Genomic DNA, 18,422 nt, shown 5'->3' with positions numbered 1-18,422 from the left:
GCCACCCCTATGGTGCTTCAGCAGAACCCACATGGAGTGTTATGTGGTAGCAGCTTCTGGGAAAGAGGGAGCTGCTTTAGATCCTGGTTGTGTTTTCTCCCCATGCATGATCTATGGAGTAGACATGGCCTTGAAAAGTGTATTTCTGCCCTCCCCATTGCTTATAATCAAGGAAGGAAATGTGCCCTAGTTTGCTGAGTATGTATATTTGCGTGTGTGTGCACGCACTTTTGGGAACAGTCTACTTGGGGGTGCCACTTCCAAGCGGGTCCACAGACATTTTTTTCTGTCTTGAGAGAGGGGCTCATCTGGTGCAGCAAACACAGAGGAGTTAAATTGGATTTTTGTGGAGTGGGGTGGGAGCGATGCTAGAAGCCTGGTAGAATTAAGTAAAGCAGTGGGGGGCTGCCTGTTTCCCTTAAGGAGGGATGTGGTTTGTTGACTAATTTTAAACTATTGTGACTGAGTTAGAGGCAATCAATTGGAAAACTTTAAATGTCTTAATTGGCCATTTGAACACTGGGGCTTGAGACCATTTGATCTCCTTCACGTCCTGTCAGAGGATGCTGAGGGACCGCCTCCACTTCAGCTTTCTTCTTGAGCAGCAGTTCTTTGCAGCCCTTTCCTTTCCCAGTTAGGCTCCCTACAGTCCCAGATTGCTCCCTGCACAGCACGAACGGTCACTGCTGCCTGAAACCCATCTTCCCTGGTGCCTGAGGGGAAGGGACAGGGCCTAACGGGGTAAACGGGATTCACACTTGGCTCTAGCCAAGTTACAAGAACTTTGAGAGGATAGGGCTTTAGCTGGATGATCTTGGACATTTAGATGAACCACAGGTAACTCTTGTGTGAGTAACCCAAAAGCACCCTGGGATGACGCTAATACTGGGGATATTTTCTAAAAGTCACTAATCCAGCAAAACAAAGCAAACGAAAATACAAATTTACTGAGTGGCGAATTGTAGAGGCTCTGCACCAAGCACTATACAGATACTTAATTTCATACTTGGAACGGCCCTTTGAGGTTTCCACTATTAGCTTTATTCTACAGATGAGGAAACAAATTGGAAAGTTGAAGTCAGTGATCCTTGAAGTTTAGGGTGTATCAGAATCACCCTAGACTGGCAAGACTGGTTAAAACACGAGCCACTGAAATTTCTTCCTACCTGGCTGCTGTGGCACCAGCTTTTCCCCTGCCTTCTGGCTTGAATTGACACATTGGTGCTTCCTGGATCTCCAGCCTGTTGGCCTTTGGACAGGAACTACAGCATCGGCTCTCCTGGGTCCCTAGCCTGCTGACTCACTCTGCAGGTATTGGGACTTGTCAGACTCCATGATTGTGTGAGCCAATGCCTAGTAATAACTCAATAGGTCATTACTCATATATATATGTATACACACACACACACACACACACACACACATAACCTATTAATTCTGTTTCTCTGGAGAACCCTGGTTAATACAGACATTCAGATTCACTAGGTCTGGGGCCAGGCCTGAGAATGTGCATTTCTAAAGAGTTTCTAAGTGATGCTGATGCTGCTAGTTCAGAGACCACACTTTGAGAACCATTGCCTAAGGCTAAGGAAGCTCAAACAAGCTTCCTCAATCATTCCTCAACCCAGATCCTATTGCTCAGATTCTCCCAAGAGCCTCAACTTTCTTTAAACACACATTTAATTTGCTGTGTACAGGAGATGAACAAGATACAGTTCTTTCTTTCAAGGTGTTCAAAGTCTGAAGCTGGGAATAGAAGACAGAATACAATGTATAAATAAATCATTTCACTGGAGTGTAATATGTGTCTGTACGGAAGTCAGTGGTGGCAAAAAAAAAAAAAGAGTAAGTGAAGTTTACCTAAGGGGAAAGGATGTTTGAAATCTTTACAGCAGAAGGAAGACTGGGGCAGGAGATGAGAGAGACGAGGAATCAAAGCTCAGAAAGCATAGCCAGTACCTCCTTACATCTCATTCTTTTTGATCTGGCCTTGGCTCTTTGGTGGCCTTATCGCTCCGTTTGATGCACTCTGCATCTACCCTGAAGTGCACTGGTACCTCCTGCCAACTCTGTCCCCTGCACCTGGTCTGTTTAGGCCCAAGGAGACAGTCACAAGGAATGTGTGCTAAGCCCCCTTCCTTGTCAATTGTTCTGGGGATTGAAAGAGGTTCCGTGAGCTTTACAACCAGCGAAAATTGTCGCCAGCTTCACAATTCTGGCCAACATGTCTACACTTTGAAGTCTGGTTGCTGCCTTTTACAATTCTATTTTTAAAATGTATTAAAGATGTTTAAATGTGGCAGAGACTTCCAATAAAAGCCCGGCTGCTTGAGAATCAGGATGCTGGTCTCAATTTAAAGTGCCTGTTAAATAATAGGATACCCATGTAAAAGGGGCTCCAAAAGATTGACCAAATAGCTCTCACGGAAATCAAGCCCACTCACCAACACCTCTGAGAGGGTTCCAGGGATTATCAGGCCCTGTATCTATCCCATTTATACCATTAAAGTGCCTTCTAATATGAAGTGATCGAATTTTTGTTTGAATCAGTCATTAACAAAAGGACACAAAACTAAACAGGAAAAAGTCTCTCATAAAATATCTTGGCATAAACTTTAGCTAAAAATCAAGCAAGGGCTCACAGGTAGTTCTCATTATTCTGTAAGGCCTGGCTCCTGGAAGAGGAGTCTTAGCTCATGCTGCATGTCCACAGAATCACAATCCTGAACATTATTTAAGAACCAATCTTTTTTGACAGTCCATTTTGTCTTGAGAACTTTATTACACCCTTCAGGAGCCTGCTAGAAGACATAAGATGTGTCCCTGACTGATGCCCTGACCATCACTGCCCACCCTCAGTTAAGCAAAGAACATTGTTGATTCCGGCTTTAGTCTTGTGCACTTAATCTGTCCTTGCAGCTGTCACCTTCGTTCTGGTCTTGTGTGCCAAATACTGTAGGCTGATTTATCCACACTTATTTCTACACCCTTTTTAAGTGTCTTCTTGTACTTTAGAATGTAGAAACCTGAAATTCCTATTCACAGGCCCTTTAAGTCCGGAGAGGCCATGTGGCACAAGTCTGGCCCATGAAATGTACACCGAAGTTGGCTGGGGATTTTGGAATGCTCTTGCTTTCCTGAAACAAGCACCAACACTTCCTTCTCCCCATTCTTTACTACTTCTACTGCCTGAAATGTGATATGTCTGCTCGATCTGCAACTGCCATCTCTCGACTAGGACAGAAACACTAAGAGAATTGCAGAGTCCTTGGCTCGGCCATCTTGAGCTATGGAACCAAGGTCTTCAATTGCCAACTTTTGGACTTCTCCTTATGAAGAAGAAATGAAAACTCTAATGTGTTAAAGCTGTTATTTTTCAGTTCTTTTATTCTTAAAGCCACAGTACTTCTTACCTGAACTATTCAGTGGGCTCAGAGTGATAAAGTTACTTGCTTGAGCACACAGAGCTGGTAATTGGCAGAACCACGATTAAACCAGACAGATACCAGGCTAACTTGAAAGCTTGTCTCCACTGGATTTTGTTCCATGAATCCCTTGCAGTGTGATGTCCAGCTGGAACATTAATGTTTTCTGTTTCCTTCAGAAGAAGATACCTTATGAAATCTGCTATAGTGTGTCTCTAGGTGGATATGGCAAGTTGCTTTGCAACAGAACTTGTTCTGGGAGATACACTGGAAATACTCCTCTCAATTATGTAACTGTCAGGAAATTGGGCCTTAGCTGCCCTGAATGGAGAGTAACAAGACCTTTTTGTGAGTTGACAGAAGCAGTCCCTTCAAATAACAACTTGGTGTTCTGATCACTGTGGGAAAAATGAGAAACTTTTCCTAGACATCAAGAAGTCTTATATGAGGTAACAGTGATACTGCCAACCCCTAACTCTTTGAGAGTCAACATCTTTAGATGCCTTTGTTGGATTCAGATAGTCTCAACTGAGGTCTACTGGTAGTAGAAGAAAATAAAGACCACTCAAGAGGGAAGTCCCCAAAAGAGGAAGCAGTCTAGAGTGGGCCTCCGGGCTCAACAGCAACACCTCAACTGATTCAGAGAAAGATGGGTCTGGCACCACGTGATCTTGCTTTGAGAGTCAGAGCACTCCTGTCAGTGTGAACCGAGCACTGACACAATCTGTGCACAAATCTGAACCAGCAAGAGCACCGCTACACCATCAAAACTGCATCCGAGTGTGGGACCGACAATGGTAGTAAGTCATTTTTAAACCTTGGTATCTGGCAGCCCAATCTGATTCTCCAGTTCTCTCCCTGAGAGGCATCTGGAAAGAAGACTGGACCAGATGAGAGAATACCCCAGGTTCTTAGATAATGTACAAGGATGCCCTTAGAAACACCCTAGATTCTTGTTATTCTGAGGAATGGGGAATCAAACTAGTCTAATTTGAAGAATACGAGATGTGACCAAATTTGTCTCCTGAGCTGGTGAAATGGGTTGCAATAGCTACACAAGTACCTATTTGGGTTAACACACAAAAATCAAGGGAAAATATCATAACTGAAATGACCAAAATGGTAACTAAACGGCTGGACATTGTTAAATACTGAAATGTATTTGGATTCAGAGCATACTAAGTCAACCAACTCTTATTTCAAAATTCCTTTTATGCTGAATTCCCCTCCCCCACACACAGTGGTAGAGAGTCTCTGGGATTAAGATTATACTGAAGAGGGGGTGGGTCACGGGGAAAGCCTGTATTATTTTTCAGTTCTGTGTTTCTCAATATGACTCCATGAGCCAATAAATGTTCATACTGTCTAGAATCAAAACTAGCATTAATCTTTTGGCTTTGGTGCTAACGCTAATGACTTTTGTATTATTTTATCAAGATCTGGAAATGTCGGACCATTCTGAAACACAGTGCTGGGGAGTCAACATCATTATATTAAAATACAAATTGCATATGCAGGATAGTGCCCAACAATGATAGATTGCTGGGCTTACTTAACATTTGTCTTAATTGGTAATGTTAAGTGGTTAGGATTCTACTACAGTATAAGATCTAGAGTTCCAGTTTTAGAGATCCATCCCAGATATATAAAAAAAATACTAAACAGTATTTTAAAATTCACTAAAAGGCCTTAAGTTTTTAACTCCAAGTCAGGGTCATGAAGGACATACCATATAAGCTTTAGTTGATCAGGATGCCTCCAGAACTAATTGGGAAAGGAGGGATCTAATGAGTTTTCAACAGTTGTGAAGTTGTGCTAGGCAATGTGGTAAGCTTTGTATTCCTTTATTTAATCCCCACAATAATCATATGAAATAGAGACTATTTATTATCCCCATTTTATATAAGGAAACTGAGGGTTGGAAGAATTTCATGGTTTGTTCCAAATTACACAGCCTATAGGAATCAAAGTCAAGGTTATTCTCATTATCCCTATAATATCAACATAATATTCTTGAAGTTCATCCATATTGTAGCATGTATTAATAGTTCATTCTTTTTTATGGCTAAAAAAAACATTTCATTGTAGGAATAGATTACTTTTGTTTATCAAATCACTAGTTGATGGACCTTTGTTCTGTTTCCATGTTTTGACTGTGAACATGTTTGACTATGAACATTTGTATACACATTTTTTTAAATCCTCCCCTGAGGACATTGTTTTCATTGCTTTTAAAGAGAGAGGAAGGAAGAAAAAGAAACATTGATGTGTGAAAGAGAAACATCAGTTGGCTGCCTCATGTACATGCCTGGACAGGGGATCAAACCCACAACCTAGGCATGTGCCCTGACCAGGAATGGAACCCGCAAGCTTTTGGTGTATGGGACAACGCTCCAACCAACTGAAGCACACCGGCCAGGGCTGTACGCACATTTTTAAGTAAATGTATGTTGTAATTATTTTGGATCTACACCTAGGAATAGAATTGATGGGTCATATGGTAAATTCTATGTTGAACTTCTTGAGGGATTGTCAACTATTTTCCACAGTGGCCACACATTTCATCCCCATTGACAATGCATAAATGTTCTAATTTCTCCACATCCTTGCCAATACTTGTTATTGTCAGACTTTTTAAAAAGAAGATTTATTTTACTTTTAGACAGGGGAAGGGAGGGAGAAAGAGAGAGAGAAACATCAATATACAGTTGCCTCTCACATACCCCCTACTGGGGACCTGGTCTGCAACCGAGACAGGTGTCCTAACTGGGAATTGAACTGGTGACCCTTTGATTTGCAGGCCAGAGTTCAATCCACTAAGCCACACCAGCCAGGGCTATTGTAAGACTTTTTAATTATAGTCATTCTAGTAGTGGTGAAGCAGTATCTCCCTGCAGTTTTGCATTTCCCTAATGTCTAATGATGTTGAGCATCTTTTCATGTGCTTACTGCATTTCCTTAATGACTAGTGATATTGAATGCTGCTTTTTGTGCTCATTGGCTTTGAGGCACAAAAGCTTTCAATTCTGATGAATTCAAGTTTCTTTTTTCTTTTGTTGCTTTTGTTTGAGGTGTCCTATCCATGAAGCTGTTGTCTAATCCAAGGTCATGCAGAGTTACTTCTGTTTATTTATGTCTAAGAGGTTTATAGTTTTCGCTCTTCCATTTAGGTCTTTGGTCCATTCTGAGTTAATATTTGCATGTGATGTGATATAGAGATCCAATTTTATTCTTTTGTATCTAGATATCCAATTGTCCTCTCACTATTTGTTGAAAAGACTTTTTCCCCCATTGAATGGTCCTGGCTCCACTGTGAAAAATCAATTGACCATAAATGTGTGGGCTTATTTCTGAACTCCTAATTCCAGGCCGTTGATCTATATGTCTGTCTTTATACCAGCATCACACAGTCTTGATTACTGTGTGTATAACAGTCCCTACAATTGGTTCAGGACCCCCATGGGTGCCAAAATAATGAATGCTGAAGTTCCTTATATAAAATCATGTAGTATTTGCATATAATCTATGCACATCCCCCTATATACTTTAAATTATCTTGAGATTATTTATAATATCTCATACAATGTAAATGCTATGTAAATAGTTGTTATACTCTATTGTTTAGGGAATAATGACAAGATAATGTCTATTCAGTACAGATGTAAGCAGCATAGGTCTAACTACATAGTATATGTCAGCAACAATATAATTTTTTTCCAAGTATCATCAACCCATGACGGGTTTTAAACAACAAGGTAGTTAAAATGATACAGTAGAAAGTATCAATTTCACAGAGAATAAGGTGAAAACAGAGGAATAGAAGAACATGAGAGAGACATAAAGTATATATAAGCATAAGAAAATGACAAACATAAATTCTATATTATCAAGTAATTACACTGACTATAAATGGATCAAATTCTAATAAAAAGGAAGATATTGGTAGGATGGATTAAAAACAGTATGATTCAACTACATCCTGTCTAAAAGAGATCACTTTAGACTCAAAGAGACAAATAGGCTCAAAGTGAAATGATGGGAAAAGATACATCATATAAAAAATAATCAAAATAGAGCTGGGTTTTATATCATACAAAATAGACTTTAAGAAAAAAAGTGGTTATTAGAGAAAAGGAAGGACATTTTAAAGATTGTATTTTTATTTATTTTTAGAGAAAGGGAAAGAGAGGGAGAAAAAGAGGGAGAGAAACATTGATGTGTGAGAGAAACATTGACAGATCGCCTCTCACACATCCCCAACTGTGTCCCTGGCCTGCGAACCTAGGTATGTGCCCTGATTGGGAATTGAACCAGGAACCTTTCAGTTTGCAGGCTGATATTCAATCCATTGAGCCACACTAGCCAGGGCAGAAGGACATTTTATAATGTAAAAGTGTCAATCCACCAAAAAAATGTAATAATTATAAAATATAAACAACACAGTGTAAGTATTTGCATAGCACTTATACTGTATTAGGAATATGATGGAGTTTTGCACACTCTCATTGACATTTTATTCACAGTTTTTTTTTCTTTCAAGATTTTGGTTAGTCTATTGTTTGCACCCACTGTAACCTACTTCCTTAGGCATTTACAAAGTTAAAAAAAATGCCTGTGATTATTTTAAATAGTCACCCACAGGGAACAGCTTTTTGCATGGAGCAAGCTCTGATTCAGGTCTAATAGAGACAACCTTTCAAATGTGGTCTTCCAGGGAACTGCCAGAAAGGTCAAGGAACCACTGTGCTCTGGGAACAAGGCTTTGAAGAAACCTTGTTCTGTGCACTCAAATGGCCTCTAAACTGCTGGTTTTCACTGTAATTTCACATTGTTGACTTTCAAGAGTGCCACAGAGTTGGAGAATGAAATAGAGGAGTAGGGCAAATTAAAACACCACAAAACTTACAGTTTTTCCTAACCTTCAGCTGTTTTTCTTGAATAAACAGTCCCAGGATTGCTGCAAGCACTTCAGAGTTCTGAAACAAGTTGTCTGCTCATTTTTGCCAGTTTTCTCTTCACTTCCATTGAGATTTTTTCAGTGGTTCTTACTCCATCATTTTCACTGATATTACTGGCTTTTATATTTTAATATCCATATTGTTAAACTGCTGGAATTTTCTGTTGGTTCGCTTTCAAATTTACCTGTTCTTATTTCAGTTTTGCTTGTTTTGTTTTATACTTGCTCATCTTTTTTTTTCTTTTAGTACATCATTATTTTTCAGTTCCCTTCAGGATCCTAAACACTGTTTTTAAAATTTATCTTCAGATTACTCTACATTTTATTTGGAATTAATTCCTCCCCGATTGTTGATTTTGATGTCCTCTTTCTTAGCTAACCTACTTCCATGTGTTTTGTAGTTGTGGCTAGGAGGCCCAAGTCAAGTTTGAGTCTCTTCCTCTTGTTCCCTTTTGCTTTTACCTTTCACCTCTGGTGCTCACTGATATTTTATCCCTCTCTGTCCCCTCCAGCTGATCTTGAAGTCTATAATCAGGCCTTACCTTTCAGGCTTAATTTAAGGCTGTAACAGATTCATCCACTAAGGAGGGTTGGCCCAGGTCCCACTGGCCTGTCTCTTTGCTCCTATCTTTTTCCTTAATTTTTCTTTTGTAGTGTGGCATTATCTCCTCAGCCTTCAACTTGTCACAGTGAGTCTGGCTCTGCCCTCTCCGAGATACAAACTCCTAGTTGTGTCTGACTTCTGGACTTCATGCCCAGCAGACCGGTGTGTTCAGGCCTGCTGATGGTGTTGTGTTTCTGTTTGGTTTTGGTCTGCAGCTAAATTCATCTTGATTTTGAGCACAGTATGTTTTGTGAATTTCTTTTTTTTTACGTTTTCCTATTAGTGCTATGTTTGGGATATTGACAAAGAAAAAGGGACAAAACCTGATCTTATGATGTTATACTGACTGGAAGTTCTATGAGATGTTTTCAAGTTTGTCTTCAGTGATTTAATTTTCTGCACTTGTGCTTTGCCCCTCCAAAGGAGATTTTAATCCTACCATTGATCTTTTCATTTCCATGAAGCTCAATCTTATTTTATCTTTTCCTTTTTTATCTTAACATGTCCTTTCCTAATATATTTCTATTGCTGGTTTATAGAAGTTATTTCTTCTTCTTCTTCCTCATTCCCTTCTTTTTCTCCTCCTCCTCCCCCGCATCCCTATTCTTTCTTTTAAAAAATGTTATAGGTGAAAGGAGCTTGCTTCTGAGTCTCAGAGTAAATTATCTTTATAGATGTGATTTTTACTTTGATCATCCAGATAATACTCACTACTCTTGTTTTATAAATGGCTTCAGGTTACTTTGTTTCTCTGTTCATTCAAACCTAAACAAAAGGAAATCTTGCAGATTTGGTGTCTGTCAACGGTTTGGTTATTTGGATAACCCTTAGCTCCACTGAGGGCCCTCTGGAAGCTGCATATACACAACTCCTAGACAAACTTCTAATGTTAAGCAGGTTTTCATCTCATCTGGCAATGCTGGGTAGATATAGAATCTTTTCCTCTTTCCATTCCTGCTTCTCTTATACTCTTAAGATATTTAACATTAAAAACTATTTTTAAAAAATCCTTTATACAGTTTTCAGTATTCTTTTCCTTGCTTTGATCTGTAAACTTTGTTTTTTGTACTGTTCCTCCAAAAATGCAAAGCACCACCTCCAGTCTTTATTTTTACTAATTTTCTAGAAGTTGAAAAGCAAGGAGGACAGGACTATAGCACACTAGCTGATTTAAAAAGTGACATCCTTTTGTGAAGACAGCTGCAGCCAGCCGATACTTGGAATTGTTGGCTCTCCCAACGATTTCCTCTATCATGTTGAACTTCAGGATCTGCACCACTGGCCCAAAGATCTCCTCCTTTGCGATGGTCTAAAAAAATAAAAAATAAGAATAAAAAGTGGCATCCTTTTAATGCAGGGGTGGCTGCAGAGTGTTTTCGTTGGTGCAGCTTTTTAGCATCTCAACCATGGGGCAGACAGGTGGAGGGGAATATACTATTTCCCCATCTACCTTTCTGAAGGCCGGTGTCATTGGCTTTCAGCTGCATAGCACTGCCAGGTCCTCAGTTTTGTTTTCCATTGTAGCACTGTTGGGGGAGCCGGAGTTTTGAGGCCATTGTTCCCACATAAAAGAAATAATAGTCACTATGTTTCCTAACATTTTAAGAGGTATTATAAATTTTAGCCCTTTTATGATCTTTTCATGGATAATCTTAGAGAAAAGTAGTAGTAGCCAGATCAGACCTGAGGCCATTTTAAACGGAAGTCATAAAGACAAATCCAAATTTCTAAGAGCAAATTCTAGTTTGGGGGAGGCAATGCTGGAGTTTTGTTCTCAAATTTTAAAGATCCTTATTATCAAAGTGCACCCAAACTTCAACTTTTCTTATATATTGGACTCCTGACTATGTGGAGAATTTTAGAAGTTAATTTTTGAGCAGAATTTTGAAAGAGTATACTTGGAAGTCTAGGAAGAGTTTTAAATTTTTTCATTAATTTAAAAATTATAAGCTCTGCTAGGAAGGTGTTTAAATTTTTCATGACTGGTAGACAAGAAAGTCAGAATGAGTGATGAGGATGGACACTGGGCAGAATGCTGAGGCAGGGAATGGGGCCCCTGATATGCCAGGTATTTAATATTTTGTCTCTGGATCATGGGGAGCTGGGAGGAGTCATGAGGGAGGAATCCGAGAAGCAGATGGGGGATGTGGGGATCTACTTCTTGGGGCTCAGGGCAGGGGCTACTTGCCAGTATAGAAATACCTCAATATATTAACACCTGGCATGCTGGCAGTCGTATCCATAATACATATAAGCTTAACATCTGCCCCAGCTCTGAATTGTAAGGACAAGGACCACACTCCTTTATTCATTGTGCTATCCCCAGGACCTAAACCTTAGTTCCTGTCTTATAATAAGGATTTAATATATATGGATTAAATAAATGCTCAACAAATGAATATACACATAAGGATACGCCTCACCAAAATGGGAATGTGTAGTGACAGAAGGAGATATTTTCCTACCAATAAAGCAGGATTATTTCATAGAGAGAGCTCTGAAATGACACATAGGAAAAACTACTCATTTTACTGTTTTTAGGAAAGAATCCTGCTGATTAAATTCTGGGTGGTGTTGATACAGTGCCTGGCAGCTGTGGAAGCCAGTGAAGTCAAGAAGGGCAGTGATGATTAGCTTGGTGATGTTGTTGCAGTTGCTAATTTACTTTTCAGTCACAGTTAATAAGCAAAGCAGTAGTCTGAAAATTACCATTCATTTTCTTCTGAAAAATGTTTTCCATGCTTCTCTCTAAACAGAACAGTGAACCAAAGGCTGGCAAGCATTCCTTTCAGGTGTTCCTTGGTTTATACCCAGTTCTCTGTCACTTCTTGCTCTCCACCCTCACTCCCTCCCATGCACACAACACAATTAATATGCAATCTTGGGAAGTCCTGCAAGGTCCAAGCTAACACAGCACCAAAGGAAATTCCTTGATCGGTCACCCACTGGTCTCAGAGCATCAGCTTCTGTGTGCTCCTTGTCAGCATTCCCCGTTCGCCCACAGTCTTCCCAGCCCGTATGAGCAATCATAGCACTTCATTGTCCAGTACCATCATTACAATATTGTTATCATCTGAGCTGGAGTCTGACACTTTCTCTAAGACCTTTCAAATAACCCCTTTACTAGGCTTCAGTACCAAACCATTCAGGGCAAATCTCTGCTTTGTGCTTGTCAGCCTTAATAGACTGGATGTCACTTGAGCCTGTAAAAAGTGCCTGCTCCTCAGCTGTCAGTCAGTCCTGGTGGTGTCAGCCCAGAGCGTGGCTGGAGCTGGCTGGATTAGAGGGTACTTACCATAGCTGTCAGATTACTGACAGCCTGACACCCACACTCCCAACTTTCCCTTATTGTGTTTGGTTTCTGTCGAGCTCTCTGGACCTTTCTTAAGGTGGATCCTTTCCTATTGCAAACAGATCATAATTTGGCTAGCATCTTCAGAAGTTGAGCTCTTTCTTCTCATTATGACTTATAGAAAGCTCTCTACTTTAAGCAGCTTTTATATCTTATTAAATATTTTTACCCCCATTTCAGCAGTCACCTCTCTATAGTTCCCAAGTTTATGGAAACTCTGTGTGTGTGGGTTTGTGTTTCACTTTCACTGGCCTACTTAGTCAAAGGTCTATAGCCCTGCCCTGAAATGTTTTCTCTTACCTCTTTCTCATTTACAGTATTTGCATCTTCCTCTTTGAGTATACCTTTACTCTCATACTTTGTGTTAGGTATAAAGCTTAGTTTGTGTGTGTGTTTGTGCATGTGTGAATGCATGTGACGGGGGTGGGAGTATATACAGAACTGTGAATGTTTGAGGATATGTGTATATATACTCATACCTAATGAAAGACAGGCAGCTAACAGCTAAGGTAGGAAGAACAAACTGGCAACTCTCCAAACCATGTTTTTGTTTAATATTCACCTTGAATACAGCCAATTAGTAAATAAAGTTTGTCTCTACCTCCTTCATTTTCTCCCTTTTTTCCATTTTGTATTCATTCCTCCCCCCCCATTCCTTTTTTCTCCTTTACTTCCTTCCACATTTGTAAAGGGTTTACTACCTTGCAGTACTAGGAAGCTGGTTACCAGGCAAACGAAAGCCTAATGTGCCTATACCTTTGTCACAAATTCACAGCTACCTGCTCACATGCCTTAGGTATGTTTGAATTTCACAAGCTTTCATTTCTAACCAGGGAGCCAAGCTTAATTAACACTTTCATGTATTTAGGCAGTAACCAAGGCTGATTTGCTTTTATTAAACCAGGCTTTGGACCAGAGAGGCAACTTTTGCATAACCTTAAATTTGTTTACTGTTCTAACTTGTTACAGGATTAAACTTGAGTCTGCATTCTGAGCACAGCTTTAGCACACACAGCTGCATGCACATTGGTGCTGCGTGTGGCCACAAGGGAGAGGAAGCACCAGGCTTCAGAAAACCTACTTGTACCTTGGGAAGGTCACTTCACTTGTTGAACCTCAGTTATCTTTTCTCTACATTAGGGGCAATGATATTTACTTACCAGCCTTAGCTTTTGGTCTGGTTCAAATGTGACTGACCATATATATGAAAGTATTTTTCAAACTGCAAGTTATCACAAGTATAGATTTTGATAAGTATTAGCTTATTTAGGCTATTTTACTTATTTTTATTTCTTTCACCACATGTGTTTTGTTTTTTTTCCCCCCATATAACCACAGGACTGAAAAAGTGCTCCCCAGTAAAAATAACAGATTACGTATTGATTAAACTTATGAACTCACACTCAAATCAAGAGCCTTTAGTGGTCCTCCCTGGTCCTTACTAGGCTTTTAAAAGTGTGTGGCTTTTTAAGACCATTGTTATTTCTCAATGAGCAAAATGGTTCAAGTTAAAACGAGTCAGCATCTACCTCAATTGCTAGGAAATTTTGTATTCCTTATAATTCAGAAACTGACAGAATAAAGTTCAAATCAGAGACCGAAAAAACGCAGTAAACATATTAGAAAAGGCAGGGGTGGCAGAGAAGGTACAAAAACTTTATGTTTTCAGTGCCAAAGCCAAAGACATATTTTTCCAGTACTTCCTCACCATTCCAAAAATTTTTTTTAAATAAAAAGACCCTTATATTTCACCCAATTAAATGTTGGAAAACAGCCTTTCAATATTATTTACAAGCATCCAGAAGTTTTAAATTCAACCAACTCTCCCACATTTTCACTTTGCTCTAACACACATGCTTTATACTCTGTGCTGTTGAGCTTGTCTGCTCAGTGCCACAATAACCGCGGGTTCAATTATTCTACTAATTTAGTGAAAAACATCACATCTAACAAATAACAAGTGGATTGTGAAAATGTTTCATTTGCAAACCAAGTGTTCTGGCCACATTTTTGCCGAACTTTTTGGGCAAGGAAGATTCCATTCTACCATATGTCAGCAACTTAAACGCTTTTTCAAACTTAATTCCTTTCTGAGCCCCACTCATGAATGAACGCCTGCAATTTGCAAGGTGATTGTCATAAGTAAGGGATTCATCTGTGTCCCCAGGGCTAAGAAAGGTCATTGACTGGTGGAGAAATAGAGTCCTTAGCATAGCATGGCACCATAGTAAGCTGGGGTACTAGATTGGGCACCTTTTAATGAAAACCTGTCTGATTTTTAACCACAAAGTAGAAGGGGTATTTTTCATACCTCCTTTTCATGCTCTGCTACAGCCTAGATTCCAAAGTGTGCAACTCTCAAGACTGCGCTGTGGGGAACATAGGCAGTGTAAGCCTAGTGTTTGTACTACGGACTTTGATGCAGGCAAGTATTCCTGGGTCCTTATCCTGACTCCATCATTTTCCAGCTATGTGTCCTTGGACCTCAGTTTCCTTACCCGTAAGAGAGATAAAACTATATTATAAGATTTTAAATGAATTAAATAGGATAATTTGTGTCAATTTGGCCTGGTAACTGGCATAAAGTAAGTTTCTAGTCAATGGTGATTATTAATACTGTTATCATCATCATTATTACTACTGTTCTTTGCAGTCTCGTCCTGGCATAGGCTCTGGGTGCCCTAACCTAAGACTGGAAAAGTTGAAGAAGCTTTCAGGCTGAGTCTTCCTTCTATGTAAAGCCATGCAATGCCACATTCCTGTTTGTTCATTCATTCATTCATTCATTCATTCTTTCATCCTTGCATTTATTTATTAATTTCACAAATATTTAAGGGTATGCTGTATACCAGCTAGTAGGCCAGACAAAGAGTTACAAATATGAACACCACTTGTCCTCCAGGGGTTCCCAGTCAATTAAAGTGGACACAGATATGTTAGCATTCATAGGAACGTCATTAGAGACATAACAGAAATATGAAAATGTGACACTGGGAGTAGTTAGGATGTAGCATTTTCTTCTGCTAGAAATGTCAGAAAAGGCTTCCTAGAAAAGGAAACCTGTGAGGTGAGTCTGGGAATTACTGGAGGGCAGAGCAGGGAGGGGCACTGCGTGCACTCTGCACTCGCAAACACTGATGACCAGACTCGTGACTGGAGATGGGCCGAGGGGAGAGCAGTCTGGAAAGGAAGGCTCGAGTCCACTAGAGAGAGCTGTGCACATAAGTCTTTCTTAAAAATGGGGCATCTGTTGAGGCTTTTGAACAAGGGAACAACAAGTTCACATTTGCCTTCTAGAAAGATCATGTTGAATGCAGGGGAAGGGTATACCTATCCAAGGGTTAGGCCAGCAGGGAAATAACAAAGGCCAGAGACAGGGGAAATGGATGAAAGGGATGAATCCAAAGACAGGCAGGAGGAGACACAACCAGACTTCCCAACAGCCAGGCTTTGGGAGCTGAGGGAAGCAGCGGTCCACAGTGGTTTCAGGGTTCTGACTCTGGTGACTCAGTGGAGAGTGGATTTTTCACCGAGATGCCAAATACAAAGGGGGACCTGATTTAGAGGGATGGGGGATAGGACAGATGAGTTTATAGTCTGGGGCAAGATAAATCTGAGATGCCCACAGAATATTTAGTGAATACGTTCAATAAATATGTGAGGCTTAGGTGAGAGCTCTGGAAGAAAATTCAGGCATTTCTGGAATGGGCTTATGTAGGAGATGGCAGCTGACAAGGGCACCAGACAAGGACTGGGAAGGAGCCCCTGAGACTCCCATGTCGAGAACCACACAAGGAAGAAGGGCCAGGGCAGGGCCTGAGGAGGAGTTGAGAGCGAGCTGGAAAAGCCATGGGATGGGTGTCTGGAGGTGGTGGGAGGGATGGCAATTTTTATTTCTGAGAAAAGTTTAGAAAGCTGACGGTTTTCCAGAAAGGAAGATTATCAGCAACCCCCATGAGAGGACAGTCCATTATTTCTGAGCGATAACAGGATGCTAGGTAGAGGGGTCAGAGAACAGAGGAGGGGATCATTAACTTGCAGGGGGCGGGGGTGGAGTGAGAAGGACTAGCTGAGAGAGAGAAGTGGGGGACTACAGGGCTATCCGATTCCTGCTTTAGGGTTAAAGTCACACCTCTTTGTGCATGCTTTATTTTTCTTACCACATCCTTGATTGTGACTTGTAAATCTTTTAAGCCTGTTCCTTTTACCCTATTAGATACTCAGTTCAAAATTGCGTAATAAATTGAAAGAATTAGCATTTGTCATCTCTGAGAATCCCAGGTGACTCAAAAACACCCTGACTAGCTTCAGTCACATATTTTTGTTTTGAAACCTCTCCTTTCAAACTGATTGCATCACTGCCTCCTGGAAAAACCGACAGGTATGATACTCCCCTTGCCAAACCCTGATTCTTCCCTCGCAGCAGGCTGGAGTGATGAGCTGCCTGGAAATGGCAGCTGAGGCACCAGAGGCCCGGGGTCTTTGAACGGCATCTAGCACCTCCTTCTCCAAATTGCACCAATGCCAGCCTGGGCTGAGCAGCAAGAGAGAGACATCTGTGATATCTGATGACAATCATTTCTTATTAGACTGTCACTGCATAGCACAGGCAAGCCACGGCCACAGCTAATTAGCTATGTAAGGCCGGCCCGCTGTTTACTGGAACTGTACTAACAAGTTGTACCTTTTCCAATGAAGACGAGTCACAGCACAAGTGCCAGCCGGGAACACTTCACTCCAACAGTTTAGAGACAGGGCCGCTACTTCCTTACTGCAGGAAAACCATGAAGCGTTGACATCTTTATGCCAAGAGCCAGTTTCATTCCACATTCCCACCCTCTGTAAACTGCTGCTTTAGGAGATAGTAGTATTAGAATACATTGCTTTATTGAATCTGATATTATTCTAAGTGGGTTTGTATTTTTAAATGGACATCTCTTACTTTTCCTTTTTTAAAAGTTCATAGGCTAGGCTAGGGGATTGGCTAAGTCTAAGAAATGCACCTGAGGGTGGCCTCCTCATTTGAGCTAAAAGGGTGAAAGGAGCAGACAAAAGAATAGAAGCTTAACTGGAATTCAGGACATAAGCTCTATTTTATCTCACTGGTGTTTGATAGATTTGATCCATTGTTCATAAACATATTATAATATACTTCCATTTTTTTTTGCTATGGAACCAGTATAGCTAGAATTATTCTCAAAATATTTTTCTAAGCTTTATCAACATAAGGGAACACTTCTACGTAAGCTCTCACTCACCCATTGACAGGGTTTCTCCAGTAACCCCAAGAAATGATAGGCTGTGTTGTTGCTGCCTTCTTATTTGGGAACAAAGGTATTTGACTCATGACAAATGAACTGACAGTATTCGTGGCGGGGGGATGCTGACACTTCTCATATAATTATTATTTGAGTGCAATTTCAAAATGTTCTTCTATCTTGTATCACCACTGGAAACCCAGAGTGTTTTGCAAAGTTGATGAGAACCAGCAGTACTGTTCTCAGTTCCGTCAGAAGTCTACACCCCGACAACAGGACCCATTTCTTCACATGGCAAATCTGCTGCCTATTCTTAATAGTGTCCGATATTAGGTCAAAGTAAAATCAGTGTGTTGCTTAATTCCTCTTCTTCTATTAGTCAAAGCCAGTTTGTTCAGAGACTTTCAGAGAACAGAATTTTAGAATAATTTTAAAAGCCTGAATGTTATACAAGTGGATGGCTTCTTCGGGGCTCTAACACTTACGATTGATAAATATTTCTGTTAATTTTCCAATGAAAACTATGGATTATACATCTTGAAAATGTATGAGGAGTTCTTAGCACCATAGTATAAAAATGCAATCTATTGGGAATATAAATATTTTCAATAAAGTCTATTAGTGAATGTGGTATTTAAATTTGGTGCTGTTTAAAATTCATTTATTTACATTTACCATAGGAAAGCACAATTCTGAATGGGTCTGAGAAAATCTCCATATGTAGAAGAAATTAAAAAAGTGCCTTAGGCATGTTCATTCATTTTGTTTACATCCATAATTTAAAACAAGCAAAGTTTTTCTCTTAATGAAAGTGGGTTTTTTTTAA

This window comes from Phyllostomus hastatus, unplaced genomic scaffold (genome assembly GCF_019186645.2).
Source record: "Phyllostomus hastatus isolate PE091 unplaced genomic scaffold, TTU_PhHast_1.1 phas_contig_1, whole genome shotgun sequence".
Classification (NCBI taxonomy): domain Eukaryota; kingdom Metazoa; phylum Chordata; class Mammalia; order Chiroptera; family Phyllostomidae; genus Phyllostomus; species Phyllostomus hastatus.
The sequence above is the reverse complement of the archived record's forward strand: the minus strand, read 5'-3'. Positions refer to the sequence as shown.